Source organism: Zootoca vivipara, chromosome 5 (genome assembly GCF_965207765.1).
Source record: "Zootoca vivipara chromosome 5, rZooViv2.hap1.1, whole genome shotgun sequence".
NCBI classification, from domain to species: domain Eukaryota; kingdom Metazoa; phylum Chordata; class Lepidosauria; order Squamata; family Lacertidae; genus Zootoca; species Zootoca vivipara.
The window spans coordinates 85,675,232-85,690,862 of NC_142588.1; the positions used below are offsets into that span (position 1 = coordinate 85,675,232).

Below are 15,631 nucleotides of genomic sequence, written 5' to 3' on the forward strand. Positions count from 1 at the left end.
CGATCATCATCTGAAGCCCTTCTTCATGTGCCTCCTCCACGAGAGGTCCGGAGGATGGCAACACGAGAAGGGGCCTTTTCCACAGCGGCTCCCCATTTGTGAAATGCTCTCCCCAGGAAGGCTCGTCTGGCGTCTTCATTATACAGCTTTAGACGCTAGGTGAAAATGATCCTTTTCAATCAGTCGTTTGGTTGATTGATATCCAGTGCCTTCTTATAGGTGTTGTGGGAGATGAGATTATTCGTTGGCTGTTCTTATTTTTTACTTTGTATTTTGTGGTTTTTATATTATATTATTATGTTCTGAACCTTCCCGAGATCTACAGGTGAAGGGAACAACAACAACAACAACAACAACAACAACAACAACAACAACAACAACAACAACAACGGTCTCCAGGGAATAACAACAACAACAATATCACCATCATCAGTCTCCAGGGAAGAGGAGGAGGAGGAGGGGAGGGAGGGAGGGAGGGAGGAGGAGGAGGAAGAAGAAGAAGGGTCTCCAGGGAACATGATGATCATCATCATCATCATCATCATCATCATCATCATCGGTCTCCAGGGCCCAGGTACAGAGAATCAGCAGCTAACAAGTGCAGTATGTCTAGCATAACATGCAGAACCAACCCTGAACTAGTACCAAAACCTATCCATCAGAAAACCCTCAAACCTGACAATGTACAGGGACCTCTAAAGAGAGTGCTCATTACCTCCACATACTGACTCCAAGCCATATTTCTGGAAGAAACTGGTACCCTACACACCAGGAGCCTCACACTTCCCAGTGCTTATTTCCCAGAAAAAGCAGCACACTGAGTGAATATTGCACAGCACTGTGTTGGATACAAACCTGAGTAAGCATCCCATCGGGATTCCTTCCACCCCCTACTCTGTACCTTAAAATTTGTTCTAGGGGTTCCTCCCACAGAGGGCACATAATTTAAGGAACGTAATGAAAACTGCTTATATGCTATGAAAAAAATCGCTCTCAGAAAGCCATGCCCTGTGACAAGTCGCAGTCAACTTAAGTCTGAGGCAGTGTTAGAAATTAGCCAGGAGCATTTTGCACCGGGCTATTGAACACTTGCAAAATGAAGGACTTCTTATTTTTGTTGGAGAGAGAGAAGGAAACAAACATTACAGGGAAATTTTATTATAAGCTTCCAGTTGGGGCGTTGAAGAAGTGTCAAATATTCACCTAGTTCCGCATGCATTTTCCCACAGTGGACAAACAGACCCTTTGGGGAAGTTTGCAACAGGGGCACGGAGGCAATAGCCCTTCCCCACTCTTCTCCCTCTGCTCCCACCATCAACAAGGGCACTAATCCTCCTTGAATTTCTCTAATACCCATTTAATGCAAGCCAAACTGCTGTCCGTCACCTCAGACTACCACAGCAAATTCCTTCAAGCGATTATGCCACGCATGAAGGAATTCTTGTCTGCCCTGAATCCCTCTTTGCCAGACGATTTCGTTGGACGCGTTCTCCAAGTTTTCGATTTGTGTTAACACGGGAGGAGGGGGCGTGGCATGCGCGGAGGGGGAGTTCGGTGTTCGAAAATATGCAGGGAGCCTCCCTGAAACAGGGAGCTGAATCAGGGTGGGGGTGATCAGAATGGTAACAGGGGTCCGAGCTGGCACACGTGCGCAGCCCCTTGCCAGTTGTACCACACGAGACCAAAGGCTCTTCTGAGTCCAGCATGCTGCTCACAGTGGCTAGCCAGATAACTTGTACAACGCCTGCAAGCAGGACCTGACCGCAACACCACTGTCCCGACTCATGATTCCCAGAAAAATGGGAATACAGAGCCACTTTACCTCCGAGAGTGGAGGTGTAACCCAACCATCATGGCTACTGGCCACTGACAGCTTTGCCCTCCGTGAATCTGTCCAATCCGCTTTCAAAGCCATCCAAGCTGGTGGCTGCCATTGCATCTTGTGTCAGCAAACTGCACAGTTCAACTGCGGGCTGCGTGAATCATAGAACTGTAGAGCTGGAAGGAATCTCAACTAAAGCTTCTTTTTGATTGTCAGCTAATCACAGCTAATCACACAATCATTTTCACAATAATTTATAAAGACCTCCTTACAAAATGTTTTGTAACCCTACAAACGATGTTAGGTAATTACAATTGTCTTTCAGGTACAACATAAATTTCTTCCAGTCCTTTAGGAAAATCTGGTCCTGCCAGTTTCGAATTTTCCCTGTTAGTCTCGCCAGCTCGGCACAGTCCATCAATTTCCCTTGCCACTCTTTTGTTGGCATCTCCTCTTGCTTCCGTCATTGGGCTACTAATATTCTTGCTACAGTGGTCGCATATAAAAACAATTCTTTTATCATTCTTATGAATTTCTGAACCTACCATACCAAGTAAAATAACTTCTGGGTTTTTTTTGGAAATGTATATTTCAACGTTTTTTAAATTTCATTATATCCACACACTTCTTCTCTCCACTTTTCATAATGATGGCACAGCAGCTAATGCGGACACTCCTTCCAGCTCGTTTCCGAGCACAATTCAAAGTGTTGGTGTTGACCTTTAAAGCCCTAAACGGCCTTGGTCCATTATACCTGAAGGAGTGTCTCCATCCCCATCGTTCTGCCCGGACACTGAGGTCCAGCGCCAAGGGCCTTCTGGCGGTTCCCTTGCTGCGAGAAGCCAAGTTACAGGGAACCAGGCAGAGGGCCTTCTCGGTAGTGGCACCCATCCTATGGAATGCCCTCCCAAAGAGAGCATTCAAAGAGAACAACAATTACCAGACCTTTAGAAGACATCTCAAGGCAGCCCTGTTTAGGGAAGCTTTTAATGTTTGATGAATTTCTGTATTTTAATATTTTGTTATTTTAATATTCTGTATTTTAATATTTGGGGGAACCCGGCCAGATGTAAAGGTAAAGGGACCCCTGACCATTAGGTCCAGTCGTGACCGACTCTGGGGTTGCGCACTCATCTCGCATTATTGGCCGAGGGAGCCGGCGTATAGCTTCCAGGTCATGTGGCCAGCATGACAAAACCGCTTCTGGCAAACCAGAGCAGCACATGGAAACGCCGTTTACCTTCCCGCTGTAGCGGTTCCTATTTATCTACTTGCATTTTGACGTACTTTCGAACTGCTAGGTTGGCAGGAGCTGGGACCAAGCAACGGGAGCTCACCCCGTCACAGGGATTCGAACCGCCGACCTTCTGATCGGCAAGCCCTAGACTCAGTGGTTTAACCACAGCGCCACCTGGGTATATTTTGTTGGAAGCCGCCCAGAGTGGCTGGGGGAACCCGGCCAGATGAGTGGGGTATAAATAATTATAATTATAATTATAATTATAATTATAATTATAATTATTATTCAAGAAGTTGAGGTGCTTGCCCTAACATGCACAGTGCCTTCAGAGTACCGGTAGCTCAGATTGCAAGGCAAACTCAGACAACAAATTTAAATGACCAAGTTGCATGCCTGAAAATCCTTATTTATTTTTTTTAAAAAACCAAAACCTATGTGCATATAAATACTGAAAAACCATCTGGCGAGGGGCAATGGGAATTAATTTTATTTAGATAGCCTGGCCATATGTTTTTAAAAGTCCATAGGCAGGACACTGCGTTCCCCCACTTTAAACACAACCCATACCTTTTTCCCATCTCTAAACTCTGCATATGCCAGAAGTAGTAATGCTCCCGTTCTGATGATCCATCACTTTCAGCTACACCTCCAGTAAACAAGCTATTTCCTCTTTCCTTTCCCGTACCTCCTGCAACTGTGAATTGTTGCTGCCCCCAACACACCCTGCCTCAGCCATTTGAATCTTAAATCCGGCTTGATTGCTCATTAGCAAGAAATAATTTCTCAACTGTTGCTTGCGGCCGCAGCCATTGTGAGCATTCGCACGCAGTGTGGGTCGCCCCTTGCAACTCGGGTAGAATTCCAACATTCTCAGAAGCAATTTCTTATGTGAGAGATGACATCGAGCGTTAGGTTCAGTTTGTTATTTCTGTGTTTATGCTATCAGTAATCAGGGGGTTTTGGCACAGCGCTCTGCTCCAGTTCAATCGCTCAGTTGAATTGCTTGAACTTCTGATGAACTGCACCAAAAAAGGGAGGAAAATTAACTAATGCCTCATTTGATCTTGTGACTATTAAAGCTTGTGTTTTCATTCCCTTTTAACCTTTTGGCCATCTATTTTCTTCTTTAATTTGTCTGTTATGTACCTGATACTCCTGAATGTGTCCCTTGTTGTTTGCCATGAAAGGAAACTGCATGGGCAGTTTTTATATGCTGTTTCTTTCATTGCCATATTATTATTATTTTAACGAGTACTCAAAAAGCCTGGTGGTTCACAACCAGTCAAACTTGCGGCTGCATCGCACGCACACCCCAAAAAGGGGGGGAGGGGGGGGACATTCTGCATTTCCACAGAAGGTTGGCCACATCTCATTTCTAAGAGAAGAGGGCGCTTGTGAGAAGGAACACGCTAGGAAGTTTCAACTTTCCCCTATAAATATTTCAGAAAAGACATGGGTCAAAAAACACATTGTGGATGGAGCCTGCCCATAGTTCGCAACCATGTTCTTAAATACCTCTGTATATTGTGCATGCTTGCTCTTTCCATATATATATATTTAAAAATACAGTATAGAGCAGGGGTAGGCAACCTAAAGCCCGTGGGCCGAATGCGGCCCAATCGCCTTCTCAATCCGGCCCACGAACAGTGCAGGAATCAGTGTGTTTTTACATGAGTAGAATGTGTCCTTTTATTTAAACTGCATCTCTGGGTTATTTGTGGGGTCTGCCTGGTGTTTTTACATGAGTAGAATGTGTGCTTTTATTTAAAATGCATCTCTGGGTTATTTGTGGGCATAGGAATTAATTCATTATTTTTTTCAAAATATAGTCCAGCCCACCACATGGTCTGAGGGATGGTGAAGAAGGTTGTTGGCCCCTGGTATAGAGAATGAGACTGTTAATCTCAGGGAGATGGGTTCAAGCCCCACATTGGATATCTGCATTGCAGAGGGGCTGGACTAGAATATTCTCATGGTCCCTTCAAACTCTACAATTCAATGGGTGGGTGGGAAAGGATTGCAAGGGGGGGTGTCTGCCTGTCGCACCAGCACCTTTGCCATTGTTATCATCCAATCAACACATTGGAGCAAAGTCTGTTTCAGAGTGTTTATTACAGATGCATGCCACTAAACACTACAGCACTTAAGAGTCCCCTTCGTCCTGGAATGCCGACCGAGGCAGCCATCGGGTGACAGCAACAAGTTCTTCAACTGCCCGCCCCTTGCTGGACCCTCTGAATGGCGGGTGATACCCAACATCTCTCTTTGGACTCACCAAGCCAGGCATCTTGGAGGACTTTTGAAACATGACCAGGAGCCCTATGACGAGCGATGATTCCAGATTATAGCCGGGGTTATGCGTGCTCTTCACTAATGCAAACTTTCCACTAAGGCGCACCAAACTCTACAACCTGTATAAATTGTGCAAATGAACTGTGCAAATTTGCATACGTTTCCCTCACTTTGGGCTAAAGATTTAGTCTGTGAAGCTTTCTATCTCACGTCATACAATCTGGTCTTGCTGGGTTTTTTTTGGGGGGGGGGGGTTGCAAGAGGCAACACATGAAGTTAAAGCCCTACAATCAATCATAGAATCGTAGAATTGTAGAGTTGGAAGGGACCCCGAGGATCATTTTAGTCCAACCTCCTGCAATGCAGAAATATGCAGCTGTCCCATGCAGGGATCGAAGCCGCAACCTTGGCATCATCACCACCACTCTCTAACCAACTGATCCAGGCTGATTAAAAAACAGTGGAGGTATGATTCTTGAAATCCCTCCGGCTCTGGAGAATGAAACAGGCATGACTCCCATACATTACCCCAAAGAGCAAGGAACGAGTTAAAAGTGGCGCCCTAAGTCATTTGGAATCGTTTTGACGATTTTTCAGGAAATTGCCCTCAAGCATTTAATTGCTTGAGCCTCAAGAATTTTTTCTATCTTTAACATTTGAAAAAGATCAAGCCGAACGAGGAACCATGGAAGTTGTTTTGCAAGCTCCACATTCTCTTCCAAATGTGTATTTTCAGCTTGTGTTTTCAGCTTGTTCCTTTGCCTATTATGGAGCTACGGTCCCATGTTATTGATCTCGGTCTGCAGCCATTCGATGACTTTTCTTGTACGGTATACAGTTGCATAAATAGAAGTTATGGCTCAATTCTGTTGCATTTCATTGGCTGCTTCTCTAGGGATTAGATTCAAGCAATCAAAATCTAAATGATGCTCTCTTCTCCTTTGTGCATTTTGCGAACTTTTAGCCATACCACGGTTGAAACCTCGAAACCTTTTTTCTTTAAATGAAAGCTGATACTGTACTCTATGAAATATTAATTTTACATTCCAGACTATGTTTTTGTGTACCCTAAGAACTGAGAGAGTCCAGTCTACACTCTGTCAAATGGGCAATATGAATTGACATCTTACGTACAGGAGCCCAAACACGGGAATAAATAATAATAACTGACTAAGAATCCTGCACCAGGATTCTTGAGGCTGTATATTATGCACCATGTAGCTTCTGCTGTAGGCAAGCGTAATAAAGTTGCTCCAGTGAGTGGGATCCCAATGTTCTAGCCCCCACTGCCTAGAGAATTGATTGGTTTCGCCTACCCCTCCTGAACTTTACCATTCAACACTATTATGTTCAGAGCAGCAATAACCACATACGCGTGCTCTGAATTGCTATGCGCTCCGACCTCACCCTCGCAGTCATTCTTCGGTGCACATGACTCATTGCCTTTATGCTCCAGACCTTTCCATTACAAAATATCTGTTGCTGTTTTTCACATGATTCTGCCACCTACATTAACCAGCTTCATGCTTGAATGTTATGCATAAAGGCACAAAGCTGCTGTTATAATGGAGAATCAGTCCATTTGCCGCAGCATTCATAGAATCACAGAGTTGGAGAGTTGGAAGGACTCCTAAGGGTCATCTAATCCAACCTGCCCCTCCCCTTCTCTAGTGTGGCTGCAAGAAGAGTTTGGAAGCACTCGTTCCTGTTTTCCGTCACAGCCATTCCTTCTTGCAGGAATCCTAAAACTGTGACTAATCTTAACCATGGTTTAGTGAAACAACTCAGCTTCATAAACTGTTGGAAGCTGGTTTGTTTCAGTAAACCACAGCTAAGACTAAACACGGTTTCTGTGGGTTCAGGTGCACTTAATTGCGTGGAATTAATTCTCATGGCCTTGGAGGAGACTGCGGGGTGAGGATTCAAGCCCAAGGCTTGCTCAGGCACCCTCCTTGTGATGCTCAACTATCATTTAGCATTATGTCCAAACCATCTTCAGTATAAAGGTCTGGAAATTCAGAACTCGTAAGCAAGGGAGGAATTTCCTAATCACCTTAGCTTGGTTTCCTTAGCTGTACAATGGTACCTCTGGTTGCGAACGGGATCCGTTCTGGAGGCCTGTTTGCAACGTGAAAAGTCCTCAACCTGAAGTGCATATCTGTGCGTGATTTGGCACTTGTGTTCATGCGTGAAGCACGATTTAGAGCTACTGCGCATGCGGCTAAACCCGGAAGTAACCCTTTCCAGAACTTCCAGGTCGCCGCGGGATGCAATCTGAAAAAACGTAACATGAAGTAAACATAATATGAGGTATGACTGTACTGTATTTCAAAATCACAAAGGAAACATATTTTTACCAGTGGCAATGCTAAACAAGGGGGAAGGCTGCTATGAGGCTTCTAGCAACCGCTAAAGGACAGCAGCCTCACAATGGCTCCTCTTCTGACCCTGGTAGCACCTAGTAGCGCAAACTCAACATGTAATGTCACATCGCCGTTGTGCTTCAGCCAATAAAGTGGAACGAGGGCGTGGAAAACTCACAAGGCAACGACACCACATTTTACGCACAGAATCACAGAATTGTAGAGTTGTTAGGGGCCACGAGGATAATCTGGTTCAACCCCCTGCAGTGCAGGAATATTATACCTAACAATTAGCTCAAACCCACAACCCTGAGAATAAGAGTCTCATGCTCTACTAACTGAGATTGTTGGAAGGGAAAGGAAGAGGAAGAGGAGATGCAAGGCTGCTGTTTTGGGGTAGAAACCATGCCTCTAAAAATCACACGATGCTTTATGCACGTTACTGCCAAAACCAGCCAGAAGGTTTTGTGTCTAAACAGAGGCATCTGGTCAGCAAAATACTGGATTGTCATTCTTCCATTTGATCCAGCCCTGCTATCGTGGGTCATCATCTTTTCTTTCTTTCTTTTTCTCAGCAGCTTGTATGTATAAAGCTTTAGTGGTCTTTAAAATACTAAAACTGCAAACCGAGAAATGTTGGTGGGATTTTATGGGGATTCCCCATCTGCTCATGGGGGAACAGCAAACTGCAAACACACCGCTGCACCGGAATATTGCATCCATGACAGAGTTTTGCAAGATGTGAGGAGGCGAAAAGGAGCCCCTCTGCAGTTGTATGGATGGCTTATGTGGGCTAAAGCCTTCATATTTATTGGTGGCAGGCCTTTATCTGGATTCAGCCTAGGAACTCAAGATGAGAGCTCAGCTGCTGGGCAAAGCAGGCGACAACGGAGAGGACATTTGCATCTGTCCTTTCAGAGAGGGGCTGATTATTAAAGGATCTTTTCTTTCTTTCTTTTTTAGCATGGGAATCAGGTCTGCAACCCATGAGAGTCCTTTAGAACAGAATCCACTGCTCTTTCTCTCATAACACTAGAACTGGGTGGTGGTCTTGTGCCATCAAGATGAACGTTGGAAAATTCGGGACGGGCAAAACGAAGTGTTTATTCACATAAGGGATAGTTAAGCTCTGAAATCTGCTACAAGATGCAACGATGGCCACCAACTCAGATGCTTTTAAAAGGCGCTTTGACAAATTCACAGGAAGCCGTGGCTGTCAGTGGCTGAGCAATGTCTGGTTTCCAGCATCATGGTTTTCGGACGTGAAGATCCCTCTGTGAGCTGGATCATGCACGTGAGCATGCGCGGCCATGATTTCCAGCGTCTGAGCACGCGCAGGCACGATTTCTGCGCAGGCGCGGTTTTCGGCACACTGGAAGAGAGTCCCCGCGCTGCGCCGGTTTAGCACTGCGCGCAGGGACTCACTGAGCGGGCAGCTCAGTTCGGGGGCAGCTCATGGAACGGTTAAACGACCCCCGTGGGCCACTTCTGGTCCATGGGCCTTAGGTTGCCTACCCCTGGCCTAGTGGTTAGAGTGTCCCAACTGGAACTAGGGAGCTCAAACATCAAAGCCCCACTCAGCCAAGAAGCTGCCTACTGCAGCAATGGCCATTTACAGCCTAACCTACGTCTCAAGAGGTGCTGCACAGACAAAAATCCACATTGCGAACACCATGTGCACTGCCCTAAGCTCAAGGGAGTCGTGGGATAAAAGGGACTGACAAATATTGCTACCATTATTAATACCGTCAGCCAGAGATCATTAAGCAAGCAGTCGAACGGCATGAAAGGTTAGGAAGGCGGTCTTCTGTTGACGCAGCACAAAAAGAGCATTCTCATAGCACTATATACAAAATACAACCATAGGCGCATTTGCCTGTATTGCAAAATTAAAAACACCGAAAGAACTAAGAACTTTCCTGCATGCCTCCTTATTAGTCCCCATTTAACAGTTAACGTCTACAAGTGCTCTTCCCTCTTCCCGCACCCCCAAAACAGGCTCAGTATTGCCAACACATGCCTAATGCCAATATCCGCGGTGAGACTGGCCAGAGGAATGGACCCCTCTGGGCTTTGCGTTGATAGCGATGGAAGCAGCAAAAAACAGACCACTAAAAGCAATGATAGATTTCTGATGGGCCAATCCGGGGAAGGGAAGTGGGTACTTAAAGACAAGAGGCCAATGCAGGGCTCTTTAGGAGCCAGAGGCGGTTTTACGAGGCCCCCGGCCCCCGTTTCTGGCACTTGCTCAGTAAACAGGAGCTTAAGTTGGAGTTTATGCTCCATAAGGAAGGATACGTGGAATCGTAAAGGAGCAGCCACCCCAATTCTACCCACACAAAAAACCTCACCCCTGAAGCAAGAGAGGCCAATAAAGAAGCAGAACAGTAAAAACCAAGCAGCATTAAAGAAGGAATGCAGTTTGCACACCTCCTCCTTTCAAGAAACAGGAAAAGCCACAAAAACACAAAACCAATTAATAGAACCGTAGAGTTGGAAGGGACAGTGAAGTCACCAGGTCCAACCCCCTACAATGCAGGAATCTTTTTGCCCGAGGTGGGGCTCAAACCCACGACCCTGAGATTAAGAGTCTCTTGCTTGACCAACTGAGCTACCTGGGGATTGCGGTGAGGCTCACGGTATTGGAGCTTTATACAACCTGGTGACCTCCAGGTGTTTCGGATGGCCAATCCCACCGGTTGCCTGGGGCCGATGGGAGCAGCAGTCCAAAACACGTGGCAATGGCTGCATCATTCAGCCCAGACACTGAGCTCCAGCTCCGAGGGCCTTCTGGCAGTTCCCTCACTGCGAGAAGGGAAGTTACAGGGAACCAAGCAGAGGGCCTTCTCAGTAGTGTCTCCCACCCTGTAGAACGCCCTCCCATCAGATGTCAAGGAAATAAACAACTATCTGACCTTTAGAAGACATCTGAGAGCAGCCTAGTATTGGGAAATTTTTATTCACTGATGATTTACAAAACGGCGTTTCCGTGTGCTGCTCTGGTTCGCCAGAAGCGGCTTAGTCATGCTGGCCACATGACCTGGAAGCAATACATGTATTTTGGGACGCGGGTGGTGCTGTGGTCTAAACCACTGAGCCTAGGGCTTGCCAATCAGAAGGTCTGTGGTTCGAATCCCCACAACGGGGTGAGCTCCCGTTGTTTGGTCCCAGCTCCTGCCCACCTAGCAGTTCGAAAGCACCTCAAAGTGCAAGTAGATAAATAGGGACCGCTCCGGTGGGAAGGTAAACGGCGTTTCTGTGTGCTGCTCTGGTTCGCCAGAAGCGGCTTAATCATGCTGGCCACATGACTCGGAAGCTGTCTGCGGACAAACGCCGGCTCCCTTGGCCTATAGAGCGAGATGAGCGCCACAACCCCAGAGTCGGACACGACTGGACCTGATGGTCAGGGGTACCTTTACCTTTATATATGCTGTAAGCCGCCCAGAGTGGCTGGGGAAACCCAGCCAGATGGGCAGGGTATAAACAATAAAATAGTTGTTGTTGTTGTTGTTAAAAACAAAGTTCCGTCCACAAATAATATAGTGCTTTCTGAGATTAAGCAGACAGGTGTATGACTAGAACCCAGGATTATCCAAGGAACCGAAGGGTGGGGGAGTCCAAGGAAGCGAAAAGGAAGGTCTTTCTTCACACAGCATGTGGTTAAAACTACGGAGCTGGCTACTACAAGGTGTAGTGATGGGCAGCACCGTGGGGAGCTTAAAGAGGGAGTTAAGACAAACAAGATAACACCACCAGTGCGGTGAATGCGCTACACAGGTCAGATTAAGGAGTCATTTTGCAGCAGAGCGCCCAATGCAGAGACAAGGTGAAAGGTTGTTCCTGCCATAGGTCTGAACTGATAGTTTGTGAGCAGCTTGTGAAATTAGGCCCGAGGGCCGCCATGAAATTAAACCAGGGGGTCCACAGGTTGCCCACCGTGGCTTCAGATGTCGCCCAAATACCACAAAGAAAGGGATAAAATTAAGCTGGTCTTACACGCAGATTAGATGTGGCTCTCCCAAGGCTTCGCCAGAAGGGCAGGAGATTGCAGAGTCCTAGCGCCAGAGGCTGAGCCTATATTACAGTGTTTCCCAACCAGTGTGCCTCCAGATGTTTTGGGACTACAACTCCCATCATTCCTGACCACTGGCCTTGCTAGCTAGGGATGATGGGAGTTGTAGTCCCAAAACATCTGGAGGCACACTGGTTGGGAAACACTGCTATATTAGCTGGAAGGCTGCTGGTTGCTCCCGAGCCACAGCCCTTTCGCAAGCCTGCCTTTCGTAGCCACAATGGAAAGAAACTTCCTTTTTAAATAAATAAATAAGGTAGAAGCGGACATTCTCACAACCGTGACTTTCTCACCCAGCACCGAATTCCACGCTGATGCAGGGCGAATGGCAAAATAAACACAAATTCTGTGCACTATTTTTTTCCCCCCAAAGCCAGGCTTTTTCTACCGAAAGACCGGAAAAAAAGAGGAGAAAAGTGAAAAGGGCCTCTCTCTCTCCTCCTGCTCCAAGCAGTAATTATGAATCAGTTATCACTACACCGAGTAACAGGCCCACAAGACTCTACAAATACTTATTTTCTGGCACAACCTGTAGGGGGGAAATTAGGAGAAAACCCAGTAAGACTTCAAACAGCCTCTTCCTGGTATTTTAAAAATTAATGAAGTGTAGGGAGTAGTTTAATATGCAGTGAGTCATGTTTTTTAAGAGAGGCAATAATGCAGAACAGTATTTCAATCTTGGCTAAGTCACAGTACGCAAGTATGAAGTAATATAGGGAAGGGGTTGTATTCTGCTGGAGAAAGGCACAGGCGAGAAATCAAACAATTTAAGAAAAAAAAAGAGCAGAAGAATGCTACAAGGAGGGGCTGGAAAGTTCTCAGTCTTGTGTCCAAACCCACACTCTGCTTAGGATGAGAATTTTTCATCCACCCACACCTTTAGCCTTGCTGCACTGGGGAACCCAAATCAGAGGTCTCTTCTGAACAGTAGCTGTGTGTTATGGAAAGCAGAACTCTACGCAGCTGTTCAGAACTGCACATGTGGCTCAGGGTCACAGAAATCCAACCTCCCCAGGGCACACATGCTCACCATCCTTGCCACCCCACAATGTGTGTGTGTGTGTGCGCGCGCAATGGGGTCTACACCTGGCACTCCATTAGGGGAAACACAGATCACACGGACGAGGTCCATCCACGCTGGCATCAAGACACAGAGGCTGCAGGGCAAATGTACAAATGCTGCATGGGGCAGAAATGGGCAAGGTGGGTCAAGGCAACCTTGGTCGGCCTCCTTGCGTACAGTTTGAATATCTGCAAGGGGCTTATGCTACAGTTCAGTGGTGGGCAGATGACGATGACAACCTTGTCATCATTTAGGATTTCATCATTTAGGATTTTCGGTGCAGGCGCCTGAAATTAAGCAACGGGAGTTGAATGTGACTTGCATCCAAGAGCCTGGGTACATAGAACAGGGCTTTGAATTCTGTTTAATTCCCTGAATCAGAAGTGCATCTCATAGTAATTAAATAGAGAAACAAGAGAGGCCAAAACTTGTTCCTTCAGAAGCTGCGGAAATGATGGGACTCTTGTCCAAAGATACAAACATCAAGTCTCCCATATGCTTGGAAGTACCATCAGTTTGCCAACATTGGCCTTCTCCCACACCCCAATTCTGTAATTTTATTTGTGTATGTGTTTTGTGGGGGTATTTTTGCTCATGTAAGCAAAATCCTATGAAATGTGATTTAAAAACCCAGTTCGAAACCCCATGGTGGATTCCAATATTCACACGTGGCGAATCGTGGCGATTTCTCATGCCAACACATGTAAATACAAAGTTGGCACAAAAGCATGGATCCCAGAATCTCTAGACTCAAGGCAGGAAAAGTGAACTCTACCCATTTCAGTGCCAACAGGCAATAAGAAGCCCCTCCGGATGGTGGCAAAGTCACTTATGAGTTTATCACACTGGCAAGGGTACAGAAACTGTTATACTGGGACAATGCTCATTCCATTCATCTTCACCCCATATCTTCCCTTCCTCCAGTTTTCTTGGCCAACCAACAGCATTATGTGGCCATACACACATCCTCAAGCTTTGGGGATATTATTATTATTATTATTATTATTATTATTATTATTATTATTATTATATTCCCCAGAGTATGCCAATACCTTCCTCTCCCATTTCTCAAAGACCATATTTCTGTTGTCACCTGAGTTCGCTATGAAAAAGAGTAACGCTCCAGTTTAGCCAGGGAAGAATTTTGTGCTACCAACTGCACAGGTATCATCAAATGCAGCTGTCAAAACGGACACCGCTACGGTCAGGTGGAGAAACAGGCCTCCACGTATGCAAAAATAATTGGGTGCTTTTATAGAAAAAAGAATTCCTGAGCCTAGCAGCGCATGCGCTTGCCTCTTCTCCTGCTGCTGAAGGTTTTGGGTAAAGGCCGCATCACAGCACAAGAAACTTTTGCAAAGGGGGTTTCCCTGAACTTACCATTGGCAGTGCATTGATGGGTGGAAGGTGTCCTGTTAGGAGCCTCCCGTCACAGGAAGATGGTACTGGAAAGGAAAAGGGGAAAAAAGGTTTACCATTTTAAAACAGAAAGGGATGTTAACACATCATAACGTGACAGTGGATTGCTCAGAAGATTTTCTAAAGGGGAAAAGCCTGGAATTTCTCACCGCTGGATTTGTAGAGAGGGTGAGCTGTTGGAATGTTTCCAAGGAGGCAAAAGTTAGTAAATATATGTTAACACATTTAGAATAGATTGGGTCCTCCCTAAAAGAGGGCACGTATTGCGGTGAGACCTGGCAACCAAACCCTTGTGGGTGGGTATAATTAGATAGCCACAACACCCTATTGGTAGGTCCCCTGATGCAGGGCTTAATCGGGCCAATGGGATGCAGGCTAAACGGATCAAGGGACCTATATATGCTGATGCACGGGACCAAGCGCTTCCTCTTTTGGTGCGTGCATCGGAACACCCGCCCACCTCTCCCTTTATTTAGGGCTTGCGCTTGACCTTGCTATGCTGTCGTGTGTCGTCTGTTGTTGGGACAGGGGCACAGCAGGAATTTCCCCCACTTGGCTGATTGGCTGCTGCCATTTGGGTTTCACCTGCCGCGTAGCAAATTGTCACAACTTGTAAGGTTGCGGATGCAGATAGGCACTGGTTCAGGTGATAGGGATGGGAGAACGCTCTCGCCATCCCTATCTGAAGGGTATTCCGTTAAAGGAATCCAGGGACTCGAATGGTTTGGTCAACCCCTGTGAGGGGGTTGTGCCCGTGCCTGAGTCCAGGGGGGACATCTGGGTGGCAGACATAGCCTGTTCCCGGCTTTCTGCCTATCCGGGTGTTCACCCTTGGCTGACCTATGCTGGTAACCTGGGTCAGTGCTACCTGCAACGGTGCAGGGAACTAGTCAAACCTAGAGATGTGAAAGCCCGGGGGGAACCAGAAAAATTCAGAAAAAAACCATTTTTTCCCTGAAGTCTTTTTTGTTTTTCCCCGAAAAATTGGAAAAAAATTGGAAAAATAAAAAATAGATTATGGAATGTTTTATTTTAACATGATGAATAAAATATTTTAAGATAAGGGGTTCAAATATTTTATAAATCGTTTTTTAAAAAACTATGTATGGTATCAGATTATTCTAATTTCTGTGAGGACAAGCAAGTCCTAGGTTACAAACTGAACTCTCCAATGCAAGAACAAGATACACTTCTTCCTTTAGGAGGTGCTGTTGTCACCAGAAAAGAAAAAGGTTTCAGTTTTGTTTTTGCATGTGTGTGGTATGCATTGGTCCTGTTCCTCTTCACTAGGCCTCAAAGCACTGGAAGAAAATATAGAGCAACAAAAAGGGCCTTCAAGTATATGTGTTGTTGTGGCAAT

The 15,631-nt window shown here is 46.0% G+C and overlaps 1 protein-coding gene across 7 annotated transcripts in view; it reads right to left on the minus strand.

Moving 5' to 3' along the window:
* TBL1XR1 (TBL1X/Y related 1) overlaps nt 1-15,631 on the minus strand; it is a 158,570-nt gene that overhangs the window by 68,699 nt on the left and 74,240 nt on the right. For all 7 annotated transcript variants that reach the window (XM_035133424.3, XM_035133426.3, XM_035133425.3 and 4 more), the window contains exon 2: nt 14,233-14,297. The gene's annotated coding sequence lies outside the window, so the exon portion shown is untranslated. The remainder of the gene's footprint in view (nt 1-14,232; nt 14,298-15,631) is intronic.